Source organism: Pogona vitticeps, chromosome 10 (assembly GCF_051106095.1).
Source record: "Pogona vitticeps strain Pit_001003342236 chromosome 10, PviZW2.1, whole genome shotgun sequence".
NCBI classification, from domain to species: domain Eukaryota; kingdom Metazoa; phylum Chordata; class Lepidosauria; order Squamata; family Agamidae; genus Pogona; species Pogona vitticeps.
The window spans coordinates 12,426,753-12,452,383 of NC_135792.1; the positions used below are offsets into that span (position 1 = coordinate 12,426,753).

Below are 25,631 nucleotides of genomic sequence, written 5' to 3' on the forward strand. Positions count from 1 at the left end.
CCCTTTGGAAGCCTTCGGTCGGGGCTCGGAAAGGGAGCGGCGACCAGGCGGGAGAAGCGCCCGCACCCGCGGCCCCTGCGCGGCCACCAGAAGCGACAGCGGAGGCCGGTCGGACGAAGCCGTGAGAGAGCCGTCCATCTCGTGCGCCTTTAGGATGTTGGCAGCTGGCCGCCGCCGCCGCCTTTGCGCACGGGAGGTGGCTCTCTCTCTGTGGTGGTTGGGGGGGGGGGCGCGTGTGTCTGTGCGCGCCAAGGACACATCGCCGCAGGAACCGAGGACCCCCCCCCCCATTCTCAACCTGCGGGGACCCTGTCCTTAGTAAAGCGAGACGCAATTTTAAAAAAGGAACACCTTTCCTCCGGTTCGAATAAGAGCAAGGCAGCCGGAGGAGGGCGAGGGGAAAGGCTCTTCTCCTCAGGCCACACTTTTGGGGATCGCCCGACTTCTTCCCCCACCCACCCACCCAAGAGGTCGTATGTAAGGGGGCTTTTTATTTATTTATTTATTTATTTGGCGAGTTTTTCCTTCTGAAAAAAATCGGCTCCGACCCAGCATCAGGAATAGGAGCAAAATCCTGCTCCTGTCAGTTCGAGGTCGATCCGACGAAGTCCAAGGGGGACTTTTAGTCGCAGGGGACCGCGTGGAGGGGATGCCAGGTGGGCACGAAGGGATGCCGACGAGCCTCCCTGCCAGGGAAAGCGTCCGGGCGGGGATGGGCGCTTTGCGCTTTTTGAACCGCTCGCCGTCCCTTTCTTCTTGCTCAGGTCTGTTTCTGCAGGAGAAAAGTACGTGGCTTTCCTCTCTTAAGATTAAGACACCGTGAGCGGGTTGGGTGGCGGAAGAGCTGCTTCTGATTATATATCCATTCACTACAACATAGCAGAAGAATATTTAGAGAAAAGCATTCTAGCAAAAGGGGTGGGTGGGAATTTCTCCTTCTCAAAGTTCCCCTCTACTTTCAAGAAGGTATTCAGGCTCCAGATCTCCAGCAAGAAGTGTTAAGGCTGAATGCAATGGCCTAACCGATAATCCCCTATGTTTTAAGAACAGCAGGCAAAGGAAGGGTGAGCAGAGATGGAAAAAAGGGAGACGGTGGCTGTCTAAATGGATGGGGAGGGGGATTCATCCTGCAGGGGCCAGAATTCTTGATCCTTGCTCCAGTGCTTGTCTTCCTCCTGCACAGTGATTAAATGTTTGTTTATTTATTTATTTGACTTATATGCCGCCCACACTGCCCAAAGGTCTATGGGCAGCTTACAACAATTAAAATATAGTAAAAAAAGAGAGAAAACAATTAAAATACAATTAAAATATATACTCTAAAAATTGCCATCAGGACCCACAGTTGATATTATTTCAGTTAAAAGCCTTCTGGAACAGGAAGGTTTTGACCTGGCCCTGAAATTTTAGGGAAGCTCCATTCACTTCTGCAACTCATGGCCACCCCAACTAAAGGTTGAAGGCGTGTTTTCAGGAGGTGCATCGTTTAGTCTTTCAAAAAGTCATCACATCTGCATCATGAGATAGCCATGAATTGATTGTCCAAATCACTCCTGCAGTTCTTTTTCCTATAACCTGCTGCCTGAGAATCTACACAATGGAAGCATCTGGGACGAAACCTGGAAAACTTTTGCATGACATTTCCTGAATGACTGGATGAGTAGCTTCTGTTTGTGCCATGTTTTTCACATGTTTTTTTTCCCATCATCTCCACTACACGACTGCTAATCACAGGTAGAGCTGATCCTTTTGCATGCATATGTCTTTGTTCAGTCATCAGGGCTTGTGTTTTTATACCCTTGCTACTCAATATTTTTTGGCCATACTTTTGGGTGGTGTGATTACCTATATTGGTCCTTTAGACTGAGGCATTGTTGAAAGGCCTGAAGAATATCACTGAGGATTCACAGAGTGAGGGTGAGCATGGCCTCTATTCCTTTTGCTTGCCTTCTGCTTGTACCGGTAAGGATTTCAACTTGCAACACAGTTTGTTAATTGCATTTTTTAAAAAAATAATTTTTTTCTCCCAACTTAGTGCTATAGTTGGTTACACGTGGAGAGGGGAACTAATGCTACAGCGCTAAACTGATGCAGCACTACTGCTTCTTGTAACTTGTCAGTTCAGTGCTCTTTCACTTGCTAAACTTTTTTTCGAAAGAAGGGATTTGCCTGCCAGCAAAAGGAGTGGGCAAGTCGGGTATGTTATACCAGAGAACGACAATGGGTAATGATAATTAAATACTTCTGTGTGAACTGTGGCAATAATTTAGGCTCCAATGAGTGGTACATCAATCCAGGAAAAACCTCTTGCGTGGTCATGATCTCTGACAAACTACCAGCTCTTCTAGTGTGCCAGTGAGAGGCATTTGGAACTACACAATATTTTGATCTGTAACACTCTATATGACTCAAGACCAATATTTTCTCCTAAAATCTGAGCTCTTCAACAGAGGCCTAACTGCACATTTAACCACTACCTTCTCGGCTGCAATATGTTAAACTGGTGAATACACAAGACAGAGCATTTCCAGTTGTATTATTCCTGTTGTGGAGCTTCCCACCAAGAGAAGTCATGGAGGTAGCTCCATGCTGGTTGAGCTTGTGACAGGAAGTCAAATGTTCGTTAACTAATCACTGTCTTTTAATTTCATGGAAATCTGTTTTTAAAATCCCATGTAGATTCTTTTCTGCATATATATTGTGATTTTGTTGTACATGGCTTTGGGGGAGGTCCGGTGAGTCATTCGTAAGTTCTGTCAAATAAATAATTAGTACTTAAATCTTGCAGATTAATTTCTTTTAGTTCCCTACTATCTTTGGCCATATAGTTTTTCTTGGTTGTTTTTTTCCCCCTAAAGCTTTACATCAACAACCTACAAAACCTTGCCCTCAAGACCTAAAAGACAAAAGTGCGTGCTGTGGATGGACCTACTTGAGCAGCCTGTCTCTAGGCTCACTGGTGATGAAAAGATGCTCACATGGTGGTCAGAGACCTCCAGAAGTACGACACCCTTTTGAAGGTCCTTCTCCTTGGTCCTTCAAAACTTGAAATAATTTTATTTTTCTTACTACCAATCTTAGAATCCCCCTGCAGGCATGCTACAGTGTATGTCATTTCCTGGAAGTTCAAGTCTAAAAAAGGAACTTTCCCAAACTCAGTTCCTGGCTTAAGAGATTCGCTAATCCCTTTCCACAATGAATGAGTTCTGACTGTAAACCCAACATTTTAATCTGTAGTTAATGAATGAATCAAATCAATGGCTATTAGGGCTTTCAAACTTTAATTGAAGAAGCATCCCATGTATCTTTTTCCAGAGCATCATTTACAGGCACCGTCATTCATTTCAGCTGATCACCATGCCTTATGAATTAAAAGGGCCCACTTTATTCATAAGAAATTACAAATGTCTCAGTTGGGTTTGAAAGCATTAATTGATTAATCAGAATGATGATTTGATGAGTTAATTAACTGCAAATTAAATCATGCTTTCATAGAAATTCTATATGCTCGTGGGAAGAAAAAAAAGTTTCCCAGTTAACGGGAATGAGTGAATGAATCTGAAGGCTTATTCACCATAAAAATCAATCTCCTGTCTTCCGAATGAGTTTTAGACAAACAGGAAATTTTATGGGGGAAAGGGGAAAAAAATGACTCATGTCCCCAAATATTCGGAGTACCTGGAAGTAAGACAATTAAAAGTGTATAGATGCCACAATTAAATCAGTTATATTATTGCCATGTAGCTGGTTGAATTAGGTTCCTGGCTGTGGATCCAGAGGTTAGGAGTTTGGTTCCCCACTGCACATATCAGAAGAAGCAGCCTGCGTAACCTTGGGTTACCTGTACAGTCCCAGGGAACCCCCCACAAAGGAGGGAATGGTAAACCATTTCTGAGCACTTTGTTGCCAAGAAAAACCTGAAAAGGGCTACCATAACTCAGAATGGACTTGGCAGCTCGCTATTATGATGATGATTGGTTGTAGTAATATTGCACAGGCAGCTCCCCAGTCCCCACATTTGGGAACGCTCACCTTCCCCGTTTGGCCACAAGCTATCCCTCGTGTTCTATAAGGAATTTTGGGAGGTATTAATCTCGGCAGTTAATAAAGAGGTTGATAGAAGTCTTTTCTGCATCCTTAATAAAACTACAGCTGGCTGGATAACTCAGTGAGTTAGATACCTGGCCGTGGAGCTAGAGGTTGGTATTGTGATTTCCCACGGTGGCTCCCGTGAGTAGAACCAGCCTGGGTGGCCTTGGGCAAGCTGCACAGTCCCAGGGCGCCCCCAGAAGAAGGGAATGATCAACCACTCCTGAGAATTCTCTGCCTGGAAAAACCTGGAAAAGGGTTACCGTAAGTCAGGATGGATTCGGCAGCACACAGTTATTATTGGTTAAATCGCTGAAGCCTCTGTGCTGCAAGGTCAGAAGAGCTGCAGTCGTAAGATCAAATCCACATGATGGAGTGAGCCCCCGTCGCTTGTCCCAGCTCCCGCCAACCTAGCGGTTCGAAAGCATGCAAAATGCAAAAATGCGAGTACATAAATAGGTACCACCTCGGTGGGAAGGTAAACAGCGTTCCATGTCTAGTCACGCTGGCCTTGTGACCATGAAAACTGTCTTCAGACAAGCGCTAGCTCTATGGGTTGGAAACGGAGATGAGCACCGGGCCCTAGAGTGAGACACGACTGGACAAATTGTCAAGGGGGGCCTTTTTACAATTGCAGATTTGGATAAAGCCAAATTATGCTAAAGTTGCCAGCCCTTTCTCCCCAGTACATCCCCAGTACAACACTTATAACAGCCGAGCGACGTTCAGAATATTAGTACTGTAGATGAAAGCTTTCCCAGTCTGGAAGAGCTGTGATGGATTCCGTATATTACAGTAACTGTTAAAAACTGCTAAGTGCTCTACTGACATCTTGAGAAGTTTGATCATACCTTCTCCAGACCACATGACCAAGACCCCTTAATATCTTGGCATATATTTATGAATCCAGCTCTATTGTATTGCAATGGAGCTAAGAACTGGTTCTGCTCCACACAAACTTCATCATCACCACCAGCAGCATCTCAGAACATGAGCTGATTTTAGATCCATACAAGCTGGGAAAGAATCGTTGGGCTAACTCCCAATTGTTAATCCCAGATAGAATCAATAGGAGTTAGACAAATGTTGATTTAACTAGCTCCATTCATTCAATGGGCATATTTTGGTTAGGATAACAATTGTTTTTCAGCCTTTATTAAGAGTTTGCAATGGGGTACCACTACAGTGACATCACCTTTAAGGTTACTGGGTAATCAGTAATTTACTAATAATGTGTGAATAGAACAACAATCAGCATATAAAGGTACAGAGGGGAAAGAAGCTCAGTCCTCACTGAAGGAAAGATAAATCAGATCTTAATCATACACATTATGGAAGCTTGAGGCCAGGGGTACGTAGACATTTATTGTTGCTAATACAAGCCATAAAGGGACCCCATACACTGAAAAACAAATCATGAGTTTGTGAGTTTCTTAAGTATCCTTTGTGTGTGTGTGTAACTGATTTTTTAAAAAAGTTAGAAAATGTACTAATAATGCAATGAGACCTGGCAGAATTAGGTGGTAAAGCCCCATGTACAGATTGTGAGTAAAGAATCATATATTTGAAGTCTTCTGGTGTAAAAGAAACAACCCACTACTAATAGAAATTTGTGGGCGGGACCTGAACTTCTCTTCCTGCTGTTATCGGTTCTTTATGTAGTGTTGCTTTTACTCACAGGGAGCATTGCTGTTTTTCAATGGGAGGATCATTCTTTAAAAAGTCACACACACGTGTCCCCCGCAGCTTGAAATGCTGCTACACCGTCCACTCTTAGTGCAGTAAGATTCCATGGATCTGGCTTTAATGGATAGCTATGCTTTAGTGGGTGGCAAAAATGATGAAGTCAACTGGAAGAAGGTGTTTTCGGAGAACTAGACCTGCAGGCATTTCTTCTCCAAACAGGATGTGTTCTCACTTCTATCACTTGTGGCTACTTCACCATGTCCTCTACTTTACAAATGAATTTGCTTTCTTTGGAGGGTTGCCAGCAGGCAATCTTCTTTTTAAAGGGGTCCCTTTTTTTGTAGGGCTGTCCAGTTTGATTTAAACGTAAAGGATCAAAAGAAGATCAAGAACCTTGAAGTTGTCCATCATTCACACGGATCCTCTGACCAATGACAATTTTCTCTTTTCAGGTAGAAGTTCATGTTCTGTCTGTCATAATGCCAAACACTTATTTTAAGGTTTCGCCATCTATCTAAAGCGATTGATTCCCTTTTTTTCATCCTTTGTTGATTTAGTGAATGATTGTCTCAGAAAAAGAGAACTACTGTTTGTTGTCTTTTAATTACTACAATATAATTATGGAAAACCGGCATGTTAATAGTTAACAACAAAACTGGTAGAAAATTAATAAATTCCAGCAGTTAAATCCTAAATGATTTTTTCTTCAATTTCCCTTTCAAATTTATAAAGAAAATTTATTTATTTATTTATTTATTTATTTTATTTATATCCCGCCTATCTAGTCGATAGACCACTCTAGGCGGCTTACAACATGGGATAACACTATAAAAACAACAGAATTACATAATAGAAAACGTTCAACAATTGGGTTAAAACATTAGGAAAGAAAAGAGAAGGGGATCAGGAATTAACTAGGAGGGAAATCTTTATTTGTTTTCTGATTTTGCAGTTTTCTTCAAGTTTTAAACTAAGCTACTTCCTAAGGACGTCACTTGTATTTGGTGGTCCAACGGTAATATTACAGCTTCTGGAATATTTTGATAACTATTTAAACAGGGGAACTAAAGTTCCTGACTTTAACATGGATTCCTGCATTGAGCAGGAAATTGGACTCAATGACCTTATAGGCCCCTGCCAGTTTCAGTATTCTGTTCTCTATAATTCTGATTGTACCACAGCAAGATGTATTGTATTCCTCTTTAAATTGTAAGCATTTCTAAATATGTATCTGTATGTATGTCAATGTTGGTGTCAATAGTTGTCAATAGTTGGTGCATTATATGAAAATATATGCCCTTTTTAGCAATGTATATGTCACAACAGGTTAAATGCTGGGTAAGAGGAAACTAGACATATGTGCCATTCACAACTATGGGTGGTTGTGGAGAGCATTTTTCTGCTCCCTGTCTGTGAGTTGCTGGGGTTTTCAAACCATCGCAGAACAGAGAAGCTTCATCTTCTCTATGGGGTGAACTGTGTTAGCAATAAATAATAATAATAACAACAACAATAATGTGACTTAATCCTTCTTTATGTAATGCATATGAAATGTGCATCCCAGGTCATTATGCTGGACCACTTTGCATTATTGTCTTCAGTGTAATGATGCTCAGACAGTTGCTATATTCAGTGGATCAATAAACAGATATGCATTTATTTATCACGTTGTCTCCTACCCTTTCTCCAAAGGGTTCAGTGCACCATACGTAATATCAACCCAATTTTTGCTCCCATTATTATTCTTTTTATTATATTGTATCCTTGCAGCAGCTGTGAGGGAAAACCTCTACTGCTAAAAATAGTTCCTCCCCCCCCCCCCCGCCAAGCAGGGGTGGACGTGCAAAACTTTAAAGGCAACACAGGAGAGCAAAAGGCAAAATCTGGCTCCCCAGATGTTACTGGGGTCCTAACCCTCAGCTCCACTCCAATTCAATGAAATCCAGAAGGCCACATGTTGCCCTTTGTTCACCTATGGTCGTCATCATCATCATTGTGTTAGAACTGCAGAAGTGTAAGGAACCCTATGGATTGTCAAGTCCAGCCCCTGTCAAGAAGGCACAGTGGGGAATCAAACTCCCAACCTCTGGTTCTGCAGCCAGATGCCTAAACCACTGAGCTATCCGGCAGTTCTGAGCTTCAGAATGGGTAAGTGACCTTTGGAACTCAGTTCCCCTTGTTCCTTTGTCCTTCTGGCTGATGTGGGGAGCAGGTTGTTGATGCTGTCCACACTGGTTTTTTTTTAAACAAACAGATGTTTTTTCAAAACAAACACTGAGAGCTGTTTTCTGACTACAGCTCCCAAAATGATGTAAGGAGCTGTTGGATCCTTTTTTAAGGAGAAAGGAGGGGCAAAAATATCTTAAATAAATAAATACCCATCCAGTTGGGGCTGCAAATTCCGAAAACCATTGTCCAAAATGTTAATTTCACAAAGCTATACAGGTGCAGGGGACTGTGAATATCCTCTCCCTCTCTTTGCCTGTGGGCTTCCAGAATAAGCACAAATGAGTTGGCGGCCCAAATCCTGTTCTGTAAGTTATGCTTGTGTGAGGAACGTGATGAAACTGGCAATGGGAGGTGACTGGTAATTAAAGAGTTCATCCTTCCTTCCCCAGACTCCCATGGTTTACAAGCAATGAAACTTTTTATACATGAATCAGATAAACTGCAAGGCAGACATAGGAACTCTTTACCTCAGGAGATGGTGAGCACGCCAGTGTTGGAAGCATTTAAGGGAAAATTGGACAACTATCTGCTTTGACTGAAATTCCTGCATTGAGCAGGGGGTTAGACTTAATGGCCTTGTAAACCCTTTCCAACTTAACTGTTCTATGAGTCTATGGATCATCATCATCTTAGCATTGCAGAGCTGGAAGGGACTATGGATCACCCAGTCCATTCCCTGTTGAAGTGACACAGTGGGGAATCAACCTCCCAACCTCTGGCTTCACAGATACTGTAGCTAAATTACAGAGCTATCCAGCGCGTCATTGAAAATGTGCCCTGGAAATGACAGCGGCATCATTATGCAACATTCATTCATTCATTCATTCATTCATTCATTCATTCATTAGATTTGTATCTCACCCATCTAGACTGCATCTACTCTGGCCAAGAGACCCCTATTAATGTCAGAGGCATAGTTTCAATGGTTCTAGTCTAGTTGGGAGGAGAAGTTCAGTTTAGCCCCATGTGCTTAAATACACAAATACAGCCATCGTTGTGAAGTAAAGGTTGAACTGTTCTACCAGTGCTTTTGAAGAGCACAGCCACTGATATTTGTCCTTACCTGCACAGGGACAGTTGAAGGAGAGGCTGAAGGACAGGAGCAGAACTTTGACGAAGGCATTTTGTACATATTTTGTTTGTGCTCATTAGGGTGATAAAAGCAGGACAGCTGGCTTCATTTTCTCTGTTAGTTGTGACTACCGTTAGTGCCATTCCAGGTCAAATGCAATGTGGAAAGTACGAAAAATCTGACATTATCATTGATTTGCACTCTTGGTACTCATGTCATCCTTGTACACGAGAGACAAAGAAATGTGACTTAAAATTGCAATTAACCAGCTTTGGGGCAGGTGCCTCTCGTTGGCTATTTATTCTTTTCAAACTTTATGTCATCCTGAAAGCAACACTCGTTCATAATATTCATTCTTTTTTCGAGCAAAAAAAATTAGATGTACACATTACACAGGCCCATAAATATTCACTTTAAAGGAAAAGAGCTAGGAATTAACACTCTTAAAGGTCTTGCAGGCTTGCATACTTTTTGGCTGGGTCTGGAAAAGAACGGTGCTCAACCTCCCTTTTCACTACCCCCCTCCCCACGCTTTTAAAAAGTATTAGCTTCCTTTCAAACATTCTTTAACCTTTAATGTTTTGTAACTTGATGAAAAGAAAAGGTCATTTTGTTCAGAAGGGATGCATCTGCTCCATAATTGTTCTGATAGCTGCAGAGTTTCAGCCTCACTCTGGACTTTTCATTTTTTCATATATATATATTTTTTGTAAGCTCTCTATATTAGCTACCCCACCCACCACTCCAAACACACATGTGTGCTGAGATTGTCAAAGCAAAGCCAGCTCCAGGTGCTCTCATTTAGGTTTGCTGCTCATTGGGTGGAAATTCTGCGCACAGGTCAAGCCACCATATGCTGTTAAGGGTGGTGCCACACTACACAGTTATAGCAGTTTGATTCCACTTTAACTTCCCCGGCTCTATCCCATAGAGCAGTGGTCCCCAACCTTGAGCCTCCAGATGTTCTTGGACTTCAACTCCCAGAAATCCTGGCCAGCAGAGGTGGTGGTGAAGGCTTCTGGGAGCTGTAGTCCAAGAACTTCTGGAGGCCCAAGGTTGGGGACCACTGTCATAGATTCCCTGGGATGGGCATTTTATGGAGGGACTTAGAATACTCTGCCAGAAAACTCCAGTGTCCTCCCCTGAACTACAGCAGAGAATTCAAACAACGTCATCAAACAAAGCAAAAAGCAACAACAACAGGATTCTATAGGATGGAGCCCTGGCACTTAAGGTGGTATCACAACTGTGTAGTACAGAGGCATACATGTCCTGTTTGTGGTAACGATCCTGTGAGTACTAGCCAAACTGCTTGTTTTCAATACTTAGCCATCTCCAGTGAAGAAGAGCCCACCCACCCCCTAAGGCTGCCTGTTCCACTGCTCAACAAGTCCCAAGATTCAGACGTGTCTTCTAAGGTTGAGCTGAAACCAGCATCCGTGTAATTGGGACTCAATCCTATTGCGTAGCTATGTTGGCGGAAGGGCACTGGTGTTAACTGGAATTGGCAAACCGCCACTGATTAAAGGTAAGGCAAGTGTGCTGCTTATCTACTGCCCCATAGCACCTAAATCACTTTCTGGGTGGTTTACAATTTAATTCTGCAGGCTACACATTTCCCGCACCGCCAGCAACTTGGGTATTCAATTCACCAAAGGGTAAAATGCTGGGTGGAAGGCTTGTCCACACTGGCATCTAGTTCTGCCATAGGGAACCTTGACGGCACTGTTTAGCATGAGAAAAAAAAAAAAGACCTTTTCTGTTCCGATGCCATGACCAGCTTCCAGCCTCCACTGATCAGCAGTGGAGTGGAGGTGACTACCTGAGAGGAGGGAATTATCTCCCTTCTATCTTTTTAACCTTCACCCCAATGTTCTCCCCTCATGTCCTCAGCTGCTGTTGCTGCTGTCTTCTTACTCGTGAGTAAACCCAGTCAACTAACTCATGGGTAAATCTTGCTTTGAATTGATCTGGAGCAGAGAGGAAGAGGACCTGCCTTTCCTGTCCCTCCACAGAGGATCAGGAAAAGCCCGTAACTGATAGCTGAGGGGGCTACAAGGTGTGGTTTGCTGTGGGGATGGGAGGTACACACAACCAAGGGAACATCACTCTTCCTCCACACTTCAAAAGACCCTTTGAAGCCCAAGCCGTCCTGCACCCAGAATGTCCAGTCTGGACAAGCCCAATGCTGGATACCTAAACCTGTTAGAATCAAACTCAAGTCATGAACAGACACTTGACTGCAGACCTGCAGTTCAATCACTCCGCCAAGAAAACTAACCAGTCTCCTTTGGGATGATGAGCGTAGTGGCTTGGCACATGGCTAGGAATTTCAAGCACAGACTCATTAATTGGTGGCAATTTGCCAGTGTGAGTTACACCATTAATCTTCTCCTGGTGTAGTTATGCAGCACGGTTTGCTAGGCTAGCTGGGGGATTCTGCATTGGCAAGGGTGGCCATCAATTGAAATAGATTTGATGGTACGTAATTATTAATTAGTCTAAAAAGTGACATTTCCAAGCCCTGGCCTTGCTCTATCTTCTCTATGACACCCTTTCAAATGTTTGATGATCTCCAGCTATGCTTTTAATATTCTCTACTCCAGGCTTCTCCATAGTTTTCTCTTTTCTTGCTAACTTTTCTTTCCCCAGACTAAATATATGTCCCTCAGGCATTCCTTATACTGGATTTCAGTTCTTCCTCCTCCACCCTCTTTTCCTCCCAGCCCTTCTGCCAGCATAACCTGTCTGTCTGAGTAGTTCTACAGGCAGATCAGTGCTCTGGCAGACCTCCCGGATTAGCTACTGCAAGGGCAGATCTAACGGCAAAAGAAACATGTGAGTCGTCCCACGGGTCTCCTGCCGTCCATGCATATTTGAATTAGGATTGCATAAGTAACACAACAGACTAAAAAAATCTTACTAGTGCAGAATAGCTGGATTACACTATTATTGCACAACCACTTCCACCAACAAAACTCGATTATGTACCATTCTTGAACTACCTCTTAAATGCACATTTGCTTGTTCAATGGATCTTGTACTTGAGCCAAAGCTGCCATATGAAGCTTCCCTCTTCCCTACTTTCTCTTCACAACATCCCTGGGGGGTAGGTCAGGCTGAGAGAGGGTGACCACAGAGTGAGTTTTACGGTCCACTACAGCAACAACATGGTGGAGCCTGTTGCAAGTAGTAAATCTGATTCTGGTCGAAAGTCACAGCTTTAAAGGAAGCTACCCAAGGTTTCGAACTCTATTTGAGGGATGGGGTACGGCCCTTTGCACAGCATGTCTGAAGTTGGGAGGACAGCTTGAGTCATACTCGTTGCCCCATTAATGTTATAGCTCCCAACCTCCACAGCTGGGATAAGGATTTCTCAAGGCCCATTTCAGCACTCTGGCCACTGCATTGAACTCCCTGCCTTCATTATGGGAAGGATTTCCTGGGCCAGGAACCATGGAGCCCCGCTTCTAATGTTTTGCGGCTCCATTCTGGGTATAGTAAGCATGGAGGTCTGCACAGGGGACTCTTACAGGCACAACGTCCAAAATAGGGAACTGGAAACCAAGTTCTGTAAGGAAAGACTGAAAGAAGTGGGTATGTTTAGCCTTGAGAAAAGAAGATTGGGGGGGGGGGGTATGACAGCTCTCTTCAAATACCTGAAAGGCAGTCATACAGAGTAGGGGCAGGATCTATTCTTGATCATCCCAGAGTGCAGGACATGCAACAATGGGCTCAAGGAAGCCAGATTTAGGTTGAATATCAGGAAAAATGTCTTAACTGTTAGAGCAGTACGACAGTGGAACTAGTGACCGTGGGAGGTAGTGAGTGATCTGACGCTGGAGGCTTTCAAGAGAGACTTGGATAACCATGCGTCAGATCTGCTCTGATTTGGGTTCCTGCACTGAGCAGGGGGTTGAACTCAATGGGCTCTAGGCCCCTCCCAACTCAACTATTCTGTGATTCTATGAATCCAAAGACCTAACCCTTACCCTTAACGTACTACTCAGTTGTATCTTGCATGATCATCTACAAATTCTTGTTTCAGTTTTATTGGGAGAAATTTCTCCATCGAGCCAATTTACGCCAAAGTATGGGTAGGTTCCTGCCTCGAATGTCAAGAAACACCTCCAAGATGTATATTTTTCTTTCCGGAGAGATGTGCACATATACAGATGCACGCATGCCTGTGCATCTCCATTATCTTGCGATCACACACAAGGTGCAGTCGATAGTCCTGCAAGAAAAGCTGGGGCGATAGCAGAGATCAGAAAAGGAGACTTAAATTGATACAATTAATCCCTTGGAAATACAGCTAGAGTATCTTTTCTTATTCTTAACACAGTTCAAACATCCAGAGAATATGCTTAATTAAAATTTGGCTATACATTTTTAACAGATAACAAAAAATGAAAGAAATGGGCTAATTATATTGCTCAGCATTCTGCTATGGGTTTTTTAAAAAAATAACACACTTTTCCTGCTTGGACCAATCTCATGAGATGCAGTTCCTCATTTACAAGAAGGTCCCTGTTGGGATTTTAAAATGGGGGTATCATATAAAAGGAAAATACATTTTGAAAGAGGTTCCTTGCAAAGATTACTGGCATCCTAGATATATCACTATCGAGGATGCATGCTACACCAAATATTCCCTACCTTGTTTCTAGGCGATGCAACAAAAAACTCTGCCTTCGTTCATCCTCCTGCTTTCCCTAACTATCACAAGTAGACGATTCTGAAAATTTGTTTTATTTAATGAACTGAAAGGTTGAGACTTCTCCTCTGTGCATTAGCTCCTGCTAATATATGATAGTACATATTAATGGCCGTTAATGGGCTAAATGCTCTTTTTCCTCAGAAAGCCCACAGGAGAGAGAATGAGGGGGGAAAGATTGTCCTCATTCAAGACCATTTCACTGAATTGTTCCTGCATTTCCCCCCCCCCCTTGGGGCATGCATGGAGCTGTGGGGACAAGAGGCGTCTTAAGTTGGAAATGGGAGAAGAGGGAAAGGAGGGAGAGGGAGAGGATGAAGACGGTGGGAAAAAAAGAGAAAGGAGTGAGATTTGGGAGCTGAAATGGGGGATCTTTAGCATTATTGGCCAGCAATTTTTTCCAGCCCTTTCTTCTTGTGTCCCTTTGTGAAATGCACGTTCTTTAGGAAAGGTGGTTTTATCACTATCCAAAAGCTGCTCAGTCATGAAAAACTCTGGCTCTATAGGGAAGTCAAGCTTTGGTTGTATTGCTGAGCGTCCCAGAGAAGGTCTTTCTTGATGCATCACCTTGATATCTTTCTCTTGCTCCTTGTGATCTCTCAGCAGTGAGAGTCTTTGCCATTTCTTGCTGCCTTTAGATCCTACAGCAGTAGGAAGGTGGAGAGACAGACTGCTTGGGAACAACTCTGAATTTTAATCATACTTTAACGTAATCTACCATAGGAAAAAAAAATCAAGGAATAGAGCAGAGGTCTTCAACCATATGAAAGTCCTTTAACTGCAGCCTGTTACATGGGATAAAAAGGTAAAGGTAAAGGTTCCCCTTGACAATTTTGTCCAGTTGTGTCTGACTCTAGGCGGCGGTGCTCATCTCCGTTTCCAACCCATAGAGCCAGCGTTTGTCCACAGACAATCCTCCATGGTCACGTGGCCAGCACGACTAGACACGGAACACCATTTACCTTCCCACCGAGGTGGTACCTATTTATCTACTTGCATTTTTACATGCTTTTGAATGGTTAGGTTGGCAGGAGCTGGGACAAGCATCGGGAGCTCACTCCATCGTGTGGATTCACTCTTACGACTGCAGGTCTTCTGACCTTGCAGCACAGAGGCTTCAGCGGTTTAACCCGGTTTAACCTGCAGCACCACCACGTCCCGTGTTACATGGGATATTGTCCTCTAAAATATTTCTGTGGCAGGTTTTTCTTTTAAAGAAGATTTTCCAACTGCATGAATCCCATCTCAGGTGCGCAGGCACACACACACAGATACGAAAAGCCAAACAAAAATTTTCAAGCTGAGCAGTTGCTTTGATGTGTGAAAAGAAGAAGTTCTGGCTCAAAAGATTGTGTTGTGTGTTTTTTTAAAAATATATATATCATTTGGGCACTTTTATATAAGTACGGAAACCAAGCACTTCCTGACCCTGATACAAATTGTGTTATACGATACTGCCAGTTCTGTATGTTCTTAATAAACTTAGTCTGGGTGGTGGAGGAGGAATATCATATGGTTCAAGAGCTGACTCATGCTGTAGCTTGTGCTCATGTGGATGCTGAAATGACAAGGAAGTGGAGACAAAGAGAGAGTGCGTTGCCTGACTCACAAGATCATCCCAATCGAGGTTACTCCAGGTGCCCCCCCTGAGGGAGGCCATAAATCCTCTACAAGAGGCAGGGCCTTCTTGGCAGTGGCTCCAACTTTATGGAACCAACTTCTGGAGGCACTCCGCCTAGCCTTCTCCCCATTGACATTTAAGAAGCAATTAAAGATGTTGCTTTTCAGGGAGTTTCTTTTCAGATGTTGCTTTCCATACCAACTGTAGCTGACCACCTTTCCCCCCCCTTTCCCTCCCTCTCCTCCTCTCCCCTCTTACTAGTGTTACTAGTCCGGTTAACCATCTCTCCCTTTCTCTCTCTCTCCTGTAGATGAGTGAAGGGGCAATGGAAAAGTAATCTGCATTTTCTTTAAAGAGCTTTCCATTTCCATTATCTTTCCTAAGCGAGGAGATAAATAACCTTCCTTTTATAGAAATAGAAGTCCTTCCAAAAAGCAGTGTGGTGGTTTGGTCTCGCACGGCAAAAAGGCAGAATGTTCTCAAGGCCAGCTGATAAGAGTAAAAATGTAAAAAGCCCGGAATTTGTTAAGCAGTGACGTGTCTACCGCGTTATACTCACAACATGTAAAGGTTAATCACTGGATCAGTCTGCAGTGGGTGGGGGCTCCCATGGGGAATCTTAGCAGTAGACTCTTATGTATAGATGAGGTCAGTTTTGCTATCTTCAGGTCAGCAGGTCATGTGATAAAGGGACTCTGGAACTTCCAACCCCTAAGAAGCACAGGTGCCAATCCTATTTTGTGCTCTGCTGCTACAGATCTCCTAGTGTGGCTTTAAGCTCCATCAAAATGCATGCACTTGAACCCCCTAATATGTAATTGGAAAGGATTTTCAGAGTTACAAATCAGATTTGAGTTTTCTGTGCCAGCAGCTGCGAAACTCTTAAGCATGGAGCAGTTACTGAGAAAGTTATTCCTTAAGCTTACACAGCCTTTAGTATGTCTCTTCTGGCAACGCCCTCCTCCTCCTTTTCTTGCCCTTTGTTGTGTTTCTGTTAGGGATGTGAATACTTGCTTGTCTTCTTTTTGTGGGAAAGAATGAGAAACCACCTCCCTTTCCCCCTCCTCACCTGTGAGAGGGCAAAATATAGAGGTTTTGCATTTGAATATATATATTTTTTGCGCAAATAGTGAAGCTAAAACAAATTGAGCACAACTAAGCACCTGGGCTTCTAAGAACTGCAAGCACGACATAGGTTATTTGCATCTTTTGGAACCATCATCTGGTCCTTCTGTGCTTGTTGATCCTGTGTGTGCCTTCTTTCTCAAAGAGAAAAATCATTGGTTTTACACAGACACATCTTGGGGAAAGTTATGATCATGATTGGGGAGGAGGGGAGGGCTCCCACACCGTGTTTATTCTTATCCTACAGGCAAGGATTTTTGTGGAGTTTAAAAATTCCTTGTTGAGACAGTTTGAATGGACAAGACTTAGGAATCAGAAAGGGTTGTTTTATTTTGTTTTGTACATCTTTACAGTCTTTCATGTCTGTCGAGGTAGATCAGATAAATCCAAGTAGGGATGGGTAAGAATTTATTAGATTCCTTTTTTCACAATAGCCTTTCCAAATTTGTAGTTTTCTAAATTGTAGCCATGTTAGTCTGTGCAGGCATATCAGTAAGAAACGCAAAGCAAAGCAAAAGCAAACTAAGTCATTGTGGCACCTTAAAGACTAATTGCTATATTTTAATGTAAGCTTTCATGGAACACACTCACTTCTTCAAACGTAAGAATGAAAATAAAGAGACTACATGGTACTGTATAGCAAACAGTGCTCTTAACTAGGTGGTCTTAACAGTGATGTTAACTTCGGTTCCATGTCACACCTAATGACTAGATATGACATGGAACCAAATACCATTGTTCCTTTATCCTATAGCCTTGCGTGAATGTCCCTGTATCTGAAGAAGTGAGATTATTCCATAAAAGGTTCCACCACATTTCTCCTACCCTGGCCAGACTGCATTGGCTGCCCATTCGTTTCCGCATCGACTTCAAAGTGTTGATGCTTGCTTATAAGGCCCTAAATGGTTTGGGACCTCGACACTTGGCGGAACGCCTGCTCCCACCAAGATCTACCCTTACCACCCGCGCAAGCCAGGAGGTGAGGCTGAGGAGCTTGATGCCGAGGGAGGCCCGGAGGGAAAAGACGCGAAATCGGGCCTTCTCGGCGGTGGCTCCTCACCTTTGGAACAATCTCCACGCGGCCCCTGTGCTGGGTACATTTAAAACTCAACTAAAAACATGGCTTTACATCCAGGCCTTCCCTCCTGCCAGCATTTAATTTAGTTTTCTCTCTCTTGTCTATCTATCATTTATTATCTTTTGGAATGTTCTGTTTGTAATGATATTTATGGAATTATATTATTTTAATTGTATACATGTTGTTGTTAGCCGCCCAGAGTGGTATAATATACCAGATGGGCGGGATATAAATCAAATAAATAAATAAATAAGTAAATAATAAATTAAAATACAGCAGTCAAGCCCTTAAGATGCCATAACATATTTGTAACCTTTTGTTTTGTTTTTGTGTTTCTTGCTGATGTATTTTTCAAATTTGGTTCCTTAAGTACAGGGAAAAGAGCCTGAGATGTAAAAGAATGTGAAAGGAAGAGAAAGGAAAGGAAAACTGACAGATTTCCCCATCCAAGTAGGGGACTTGAGTACTGAGCCCTCAGTGCTGGGTTTGGCTTTTTACATATTCAGTAGGAATGTAATAAGTGTCTAGACCAGGGGTTTTAAACTCAATTTACCTGGGGGCCGCTAGAGGCTGAGTCTGGGTGAGGCATCAGATTTTCCGCCAAGTGGAGCAAGAGCCCGAGGAAGCCACCCAGGAGTTTCCTTAGCCGACAGACAGGTGGGCTGGCTAGCAGGCTGCAGTTCTGGATGGAGGGTGCAAGAGAGAGAGAGCCGGCGAGCGAGGCAAGGGTTTTTTTTTAACTCTTGACAGCAGAGGATGTGTGGGCGCTTCAGGGGGGGCAGGCAAGGCGAGGGCCACAAACTATCATCTGGGGGGCTGCAAATGGCCCCCGGGGCACATGTTTGAGACCCCTGGTCTAAACGAAGTGAATCAGAGATCTTTTTTTATGTTACTGGAGCAGATACAGGATAGTTGCGCTCCGGTTGACTCTACAAATCATTGAAGTTTGCTTCAGCATTTTTGGGGTTAAAATGCTAGAATTTGAACAAAAGACTTGGTGACAGTTTCTGTAGCAAAATAATAATAATAATAATAATAATAATAATAATAATAATAATAATAATAATAATAATAATAATAATAATAATAATAATAATAATAATAATAATAATAATAATAATAATAATAATAATAATAATAATAATAATAATAATAAAAGGATGCACCAAAGCCAAGGGAAATTAACAACTGAGACCATGATCGGAGCAAAAACGTCCTCTGGAAACTACTATTCCTGACCCCTTGGGAGGGTTGCATCCAACCAAGCATATCTCATGCAGGCATGAAAAATGCAAGGGTGGCTCACCGTGTACTACACTAGCCACTTTCTAGAATGTTCTTGTTTTTCGCTGAGTCTTCATTGCACTTAGGATTTCTTTCACACGCTCACCACATACTTTTCCTGAAAACAGCTGCTAGGCAAGGAACAGAGGGAAGAACGAAAGAATGACGAGACTAACTAAGGAAGCTGGTAGGAGCTTTGCCTACAAAGTGAAGATCCACCACATTATCAACATTGGTGACCTTGCACAGAGCCCCTGTCTGCGGTCGTAACTCTTTATTTTCGACCTTTTAAGAGTTTCCTCACCTCTTGATGTGGAAACATACACATACATAGAAATATTTGAAGAAATCTAATAAATGGGCTCAAGCCAGTTACAAGTCAACTTGGGGAGGTTGGTCATGACTAGATCACCACATATTTGGAAGCAAATTGTATTCACACCTTCCTAGAATTTAAGCATATCAATGGACCTAAATCCGTTATCCTTTGTTTTCTTTGACAAAGACTCTTCACAGTTATATGATAAGTACACAGAATATCATCCTTGCTATGTTGAGAAGACCTGTGTCCCCATCTGCCATGTCAGCTGGTTGAAAATTTGGTTCAGTTCATGTTATATAAAAATTTGCTGAAATGTGCAAATTGAAAAGAATGCACTTAAGTGTATTCTCAAAGGTTTTCACAGCTGGGATCTGATGGTTGTTGTGGGTTTTTCAGGCTCTTTGGCCATGTTCTGAAGGTTGTTCTTCCTGACGTTTTGCCAGTCTCTGTAGCCGGTATCTTCAGAGGACTGGAGGACAGAGTTCCTACTCCAGTCCTCTGAAGATGCCGGCCACAGAGACTGGCGAAACATCAGGAAGAGCAACCTTCAGAACATGACCAAAGAGCCCGAAAAACCCACAGCAACAATACACTTAACGTTGACAATATTCAAATGTGACAATTTTGCTTACACAAATTTATTCAAGCCCATGTCTTTTGATCTCAACATTCCAAGGCATATATTGAGACTACAATATTTCCTGTTAGATTATACTTTCCCTTTCTCTGCCTGAGGACAACCAGAGAGATACCAGCAAATCTCGTCTGAAGAGTGGACTTATCCACGAAAGTTCACATTTCAATATAACAGTATTTATTTATATTTATTTATTTATTTGATTTATATCCCGCCCATCTGCTCTGGTCGACCACTCTGGGCTACAACATTTTCATCCTTTCATTTTTTGTTTTGTGTTTGCCTGACATACCAGCAAATCTGTGTTTCACTCATATCTTCCCTAGACCAACTATGTTAGTACCTCACTACAATCTATGAGTAAGGCATTGACCGGCAGACTTTAGTTCAGCATTGGATCAGAGGCGGTTCTGCCATTAAGCAGACTGAGGCACTCTCCTCAGGTGGGAGGTGCTGAAAGGTGCCAGCAATTCCTTGACCAAACCTCCTAAGTCATTCAGCCATTGTTTTCTGTTGGAAGACAGAGTTTTGTGTTAGCTGCTTCACCCCCTTCACATTGTTGAGTTTCCATGTTCCATGCAATGACAGAGGAAATGGGGCTCCCCTTAATGCACACAGATTCCATATGCTTCCTTAACAATTGAATAGAAGCACTGTTCCATCATTAGTGTCAAAGCAAATCTCAACCATCACTTCAATGTACTTCTGCATAATGAATCGGTAGGCTCCATGTTTATTTCAACAAGAATATATCTTGGGCTGCTCTGTTTTGAGTACAACATTCCCAGTCCTGCCATTGAATTTGTGGGACATTTGCTTAGTGGGAGTGAGGTCAGGCAATCAAATAGGACTTGGTCCTATCATATTTACAAATACAGTGGTGCCCCGCATGATGACGAGAATCCGTTCCGGGAAAATTGCTGTTAAGCGAAATCGTCGTCATGCGAAAAGCCTTTCCCCACTGGAATGCATTGAAACTCTGTTTAATGCGTTCCAATGGGGGAAATACCTCGTTGTCCAGCGAAGATCGCCCATAGGGAAGCCATTTTGCGAGTGCCAACCAGCTGTTAAAATGGCTGCCCTGCGAAGCATGCGTCTGGAAAACACAGGGCAGCCATTTTGGGAAGCCAATGATCATCGGAAAAATCATCATCTTGTGAATAAACGGTCCACGAAGCATGGACCAAATCATCATCAAGCAGAATTCCCCCATAGGAATGACTGTTTTGCAAATTGCTACAGCAATCGCAAAAAGTCATTGTAATGTGGTTTCATCGTACAGTGGGGGCGTCATCTAGCGATGTACCACTGTAACAGGCTCATACTGGCAAAATAAGCATTTTATTTAAAGAGCAGAATCAGATAAGGAGCTCTTTTCATCCTTCAAAATGGTGGGTGCTCTCAGTGGAATGATTTGCTTTTTTTCAGAACCAGCTTGCCTCATGGATCCACTGAAATTCAAGTCCCCCAAAAGTAATCTGAGTTTATTGGGTAGACCCCCCCATTTCTTTGTCACCCACACTTTTATTTTTATCTTATGCATGTGTCAAAATGTCTATGCAGTAAAATTTAGCACATATTTTAAAGGATCTTTAAAAACACAGAAACAATCAATAAAGGACAGTCTGGCAAAAAATGTTTTGGTTGGAGACAGCGTTTTTTTATTCAAGGGGCAGGTTGTGTCCATTCCTCTCTTGCAATGCTCCCCTGGCGCAGGAATGGGGCCCTCTTCCCCCCAGCTTCAAATCTCAGGGGAGTGGGTAATTTAAGCTATACTTGATGTAACCTATATATCACTGTCTTCTGGACCAGCTTTAAAATTAAACTCTGATGTACAAAGTTAAACAAAAATGAGATAAAAATTGGCAGGGGTTGAAGAGGGTCAAAGTAGTCAAAACAGAAGGTAGACTATTGCTTCTTTTGATTTATGTTATTCTGCACGCTGGCAAAAAATAAAATAAAATTATAAGTCTCAGTGAGACTTTTTTTCACTGAAAATAATGCATTCCTAATTTGCTTTCTATAGACTACCATGCCTTTGATGTGGAAGATGAAGAAATAAAATTATGAAGAAGAAGAAGAAGAAGAAGAAGAAGAAGAAGAAGAAGAAGAAGAAGAAGAAGAAGAAGAAGAAGAAGAAGAAGAAGAAGAAGAAGAAGAAGAAGAAGAAGAAGAAGAAGAAGAAGCATAGGAGAGGGAGCATCAATTGTAGCTGGATTGTTAAAATTGTTAAAAAGAGCACGTATGCTTTAAGCATCATTTAAATGCTATTTTTATTGTCCATAAACATTTATGTTGAGAGATTTGTTTGACTTCTTGGATTCACGTTATCAAATATTAACACACATATGTGTACAAGCGAGAATCATTACGTTGTCATGTCTTCCATCTGCATCAATATTGCACACTGCTACTTATCTGAACTTCTGATTATCCAAATGTTTCTGACCTTTTCCAGCAGGACGGCAGAAGAACTGGAACCGTTCTGTCCTTATATTTGACTGAGGTTTATGGCCAGTGGAGCAGTCCTTCCGTGCCAGCTCCTCACTTAATATTTCCCTTACCCCTGCAGCCCAAAGCTATGCTAGGGCCTTGCAAAGAGGAACCATAGGATTATTTTGTACAGGAAAGGACCTTTTTTGTTGTTGCGGCTCCCAGACTCTGGAACTCCCTCCAACAGGAGGCCAGGTTGGCCCCCTCTTTGTCATCCTTCTGCAAGGGAAAGACAAAAACCTTCAGATAGGCTTTCCATGAGTGATTGACCGTCTGAGAGTGTTGTGTTTTGGTGGTTTGAATCTGATTTTGGCATTGACTTTGTTGACTATTTCTGGTATGGTACGAGTATTTGTTTGATATATTTTTATTATCTGTATACTTACTGTTTTTAGCTTTTCATGATGTAAGTTGTCTTGGGTCCTTTTTAAGGAGAAAGGTGGGGAAAAAAAATTTCAGGCAGGCAGGCAGGCAGGCAGGCAGGCAGGCAGGCAGGCAGGCAGGCAGGCAGGCAGGCAGGCAGATAGATAGATAGATAGATAGATAGATAGATAGATAGATAGATAGATAGATAGATAGATAGATAGATAGATAGATAGATAGATAGATAGATAGATAGATAGATAGATAGATAGATAGATAGATAGATAGATAGATAGATAGATAGATAGATAGATAGATAGATAGATAGATAGATAGATAGATAGATAGATGCCATGAACCTCCGGCTTGTAAACATGGGAAACAACATATCCTTCACCATACCTGAAAGCAGAAGGTTTGTCCTGGGTCATACCTCTAATACTTTGTCGCTGCCCTTTTCTTCCACCATCTGAAGCTCCCTAATGAGCTTAAGATGGTGGGCTCTGACAGAGCAAGGGCTCTGACAAACGGCTTTTGCCATGCATCCACTTACACGAGGAGGATAGAGCTTAAAAGCCATGAGAAGAGAAGCATGGAATCATATTTATATCCGACAGTTACATTAAGGATTCAGGTAAGGTAGCATAAATGGGAGTGATCCTGTTTTACCATGATAACAATGCTTGTGGAAGGTTAGGTTGAAAATGTACAGTGTGTGTGTGTTTAGTCGTTTAGTCGTGTCCGACTCTTCGTGACCCCATGGACCAGAGCACGCCAGGCCCTCCTGTCTTCTACTGCCTCCCGGAGTTGGGTCAGGTTCATGTTGGTTGCTTCGCAGACACTGTCCAGCCATCTCATCCTCGGTCGTCCCCTTCTCCTCTTGCCATCACACCTTCCTAACATCAAGGTTTTTTCCAAGGACTCTTTTCTTCTCATGAGATGGCCAAAGTACTGGAGCCTCAGCTTCAGGATCTGTCCTTCAAGTGAGCATTCAGGGTTGATTTCCTTTAGAACTGATAGGTTTTTTCTCCTTGCAGTCCAGGGGATTCTCAAGAGCCTCCTCCAGCACCACAATTCAAAGGCATCAATTCTTTGGCGGTCTGCTTTCTTTATGGTCCAGCTCTCACTTCCATACATCACGACAGGAAAAACCATAGCTTCGACTATTCGGACTTTTGTTGGCAAGGTGATGTCTCTGCTTTTCAAGATGCTGTCAAGATTTGTCATTGCTTTCCTCCCAAGAAGAAGGCGCCTTTTAATTTCAGGGCTGCTGTCTCCATCTGCAGTGATCATGGAGCCCAGGAAGATAAAATTTGACACTGCCTCCATATCTTCCCCTTCTATTTCCCAGGAGGTGATGGGACCAGTGGCCATGATCTTAGTTTTTTTGATGTTGAGTTTCAGACCGTTTTTTTCACTCTCCTCTTTCACTCTCATTACAAGGTTCTTTAATTCCTCCTCACTTTCTGCCATCAGAGTGGTATCATCTGCATATCGGAGGTTGTTGATATTTCTTCCGGCAATCTTAATTCCGGCTTGGGTTTCTTCCAGTCCAGCCTTCCGCATGATGTATTCTGCATATAAGTTAAATAAGCTGGGGGACAATATACAGCCTTGCCGTACTCCTTTCCCAATTTTGAACCACTCAGTTGTTCCATGACCAGTTCTAACTGTTGCTTCCTGTCCCACATATAGGTTTCTCAGGAGACAGATAAAGTGGTCAGGCACTCCCATTTCTTTAAGAACTTGCCATAGTTTGTTGTGGTCCACACAGTCAAAGGCTTTTGCATAGTCAATGAAGCAGAAGTAGATATTTTTCTGGAACTCTCTGGCTTTCTCCATGATCCAGCGCAAGTTAGCAATTTGGTCTCGAGTTCCTCTGCCTCTTCGGAATCCAGCTTGTACTTCTGGGAGTTCTCGGTCCACATACTGCTGAAGCCTACCTTGTAGGATTTTGAGCATAACCTTGCTAGCGTGCGAAATGAGTGCAATTGTACGGTAGTTGGAGCATTCTTTGGCACTGCCTTTCTTTGGGATTGGGATGTAGACTGATCTTTTCCAATCCTCTGGCCACTGTTGAGTTTTCCAAACTTGCTGGCATATTGAATGTAGCACCTTAACAGCATCATCTTTCAAGATTTTAAATAGTTCAACTGGAATGCCATCACCTCCACTGGCCTTGTTGTTAGCCAGGCTTTCTAAGGCCCACTTGACTTCGCTCTCCAGGATGTCTGGCTCAAGGTCAGCAACTACATTGTCTGGGTTGTCCGGGATATCCAAATCTTTCTGATATAATTCCTCTGTGTATTCTTGCCACCTCGTCTTGACGTCTTCTGCTTCTGTTAGGTCCTTCCCATTTTTGTCTTTTATCATGTTCATCTTTGCGCAAAATGTTCCTCTAATATGTCCAATTTTCCTGAACAGATCTCTGGTCTTTCCTTTTCTGTTATCTTCCTCTATTTCTTTGCATTGTTCATTTAAGAAGGCCCTCTTGTCTCTCCTTGCTATTCTTTGGAAGTCTGCATTCAAGTTTCTGTAACTTTCCCTATCTCCCTTGCATTTTGCTTCCCTTCTCCTCTCTGCTATTTCTAAGGCCTCGTTGGACAGCCACTTTGCTTTCTTGCATTTCCTTTTCTTTGGGATGGTTTTCGTTGCTGCCTCCTGGACAATGTTACGAGCCTCTATCCAAAGTTCTTCAGGCACTCTGTCCACCAAATCTAGTTCCTTAAATCTGTTCTTTACTTCCACTGTGTATTCATAAGGGATTTGGTTTAGATTATACCTGAGTGGCCCAGGGGTTTTTCCTAATCTCTTCAGTCTAAGCTTGAATTTTGCTATGAGAAGCTGATGATCAGAACCGCAGTCAGCTCCAGGTCTTGTTTTTGCTGACTGTATAGAGCTTCTCCATCTTTGGC

General features: G+C 42.7%; 1 long non-coding RNA gene across 2 annotated transcripts in view; it reads left to right on the plus strand.

Moving 5' to 3' along the window:
- The window catches only part of LOC140702216 (uncharacterized), a 29,119-nt gene extending 6,958 nt beyond the window's left edge, over window positions 1-22,161 (plus strand). Inside the window, exon 4 of one of the 2 annotated variants that reach the window (XR_013538539.1) lies at window positions 21,887-22,161. This is a non-coding gene — a long non-coding RNA (uncharacterized LOC140702216). Of the gene's footprint in view, window positions 1-6,119; window positions 12,191-21,886 lie in introns of those variants that run through there. The other variant, XR_013538538.1, reaches the window with a different exon arrangement.
- Window positions 22,162-25,631: the final 3,470 nt, after the last annotated feature.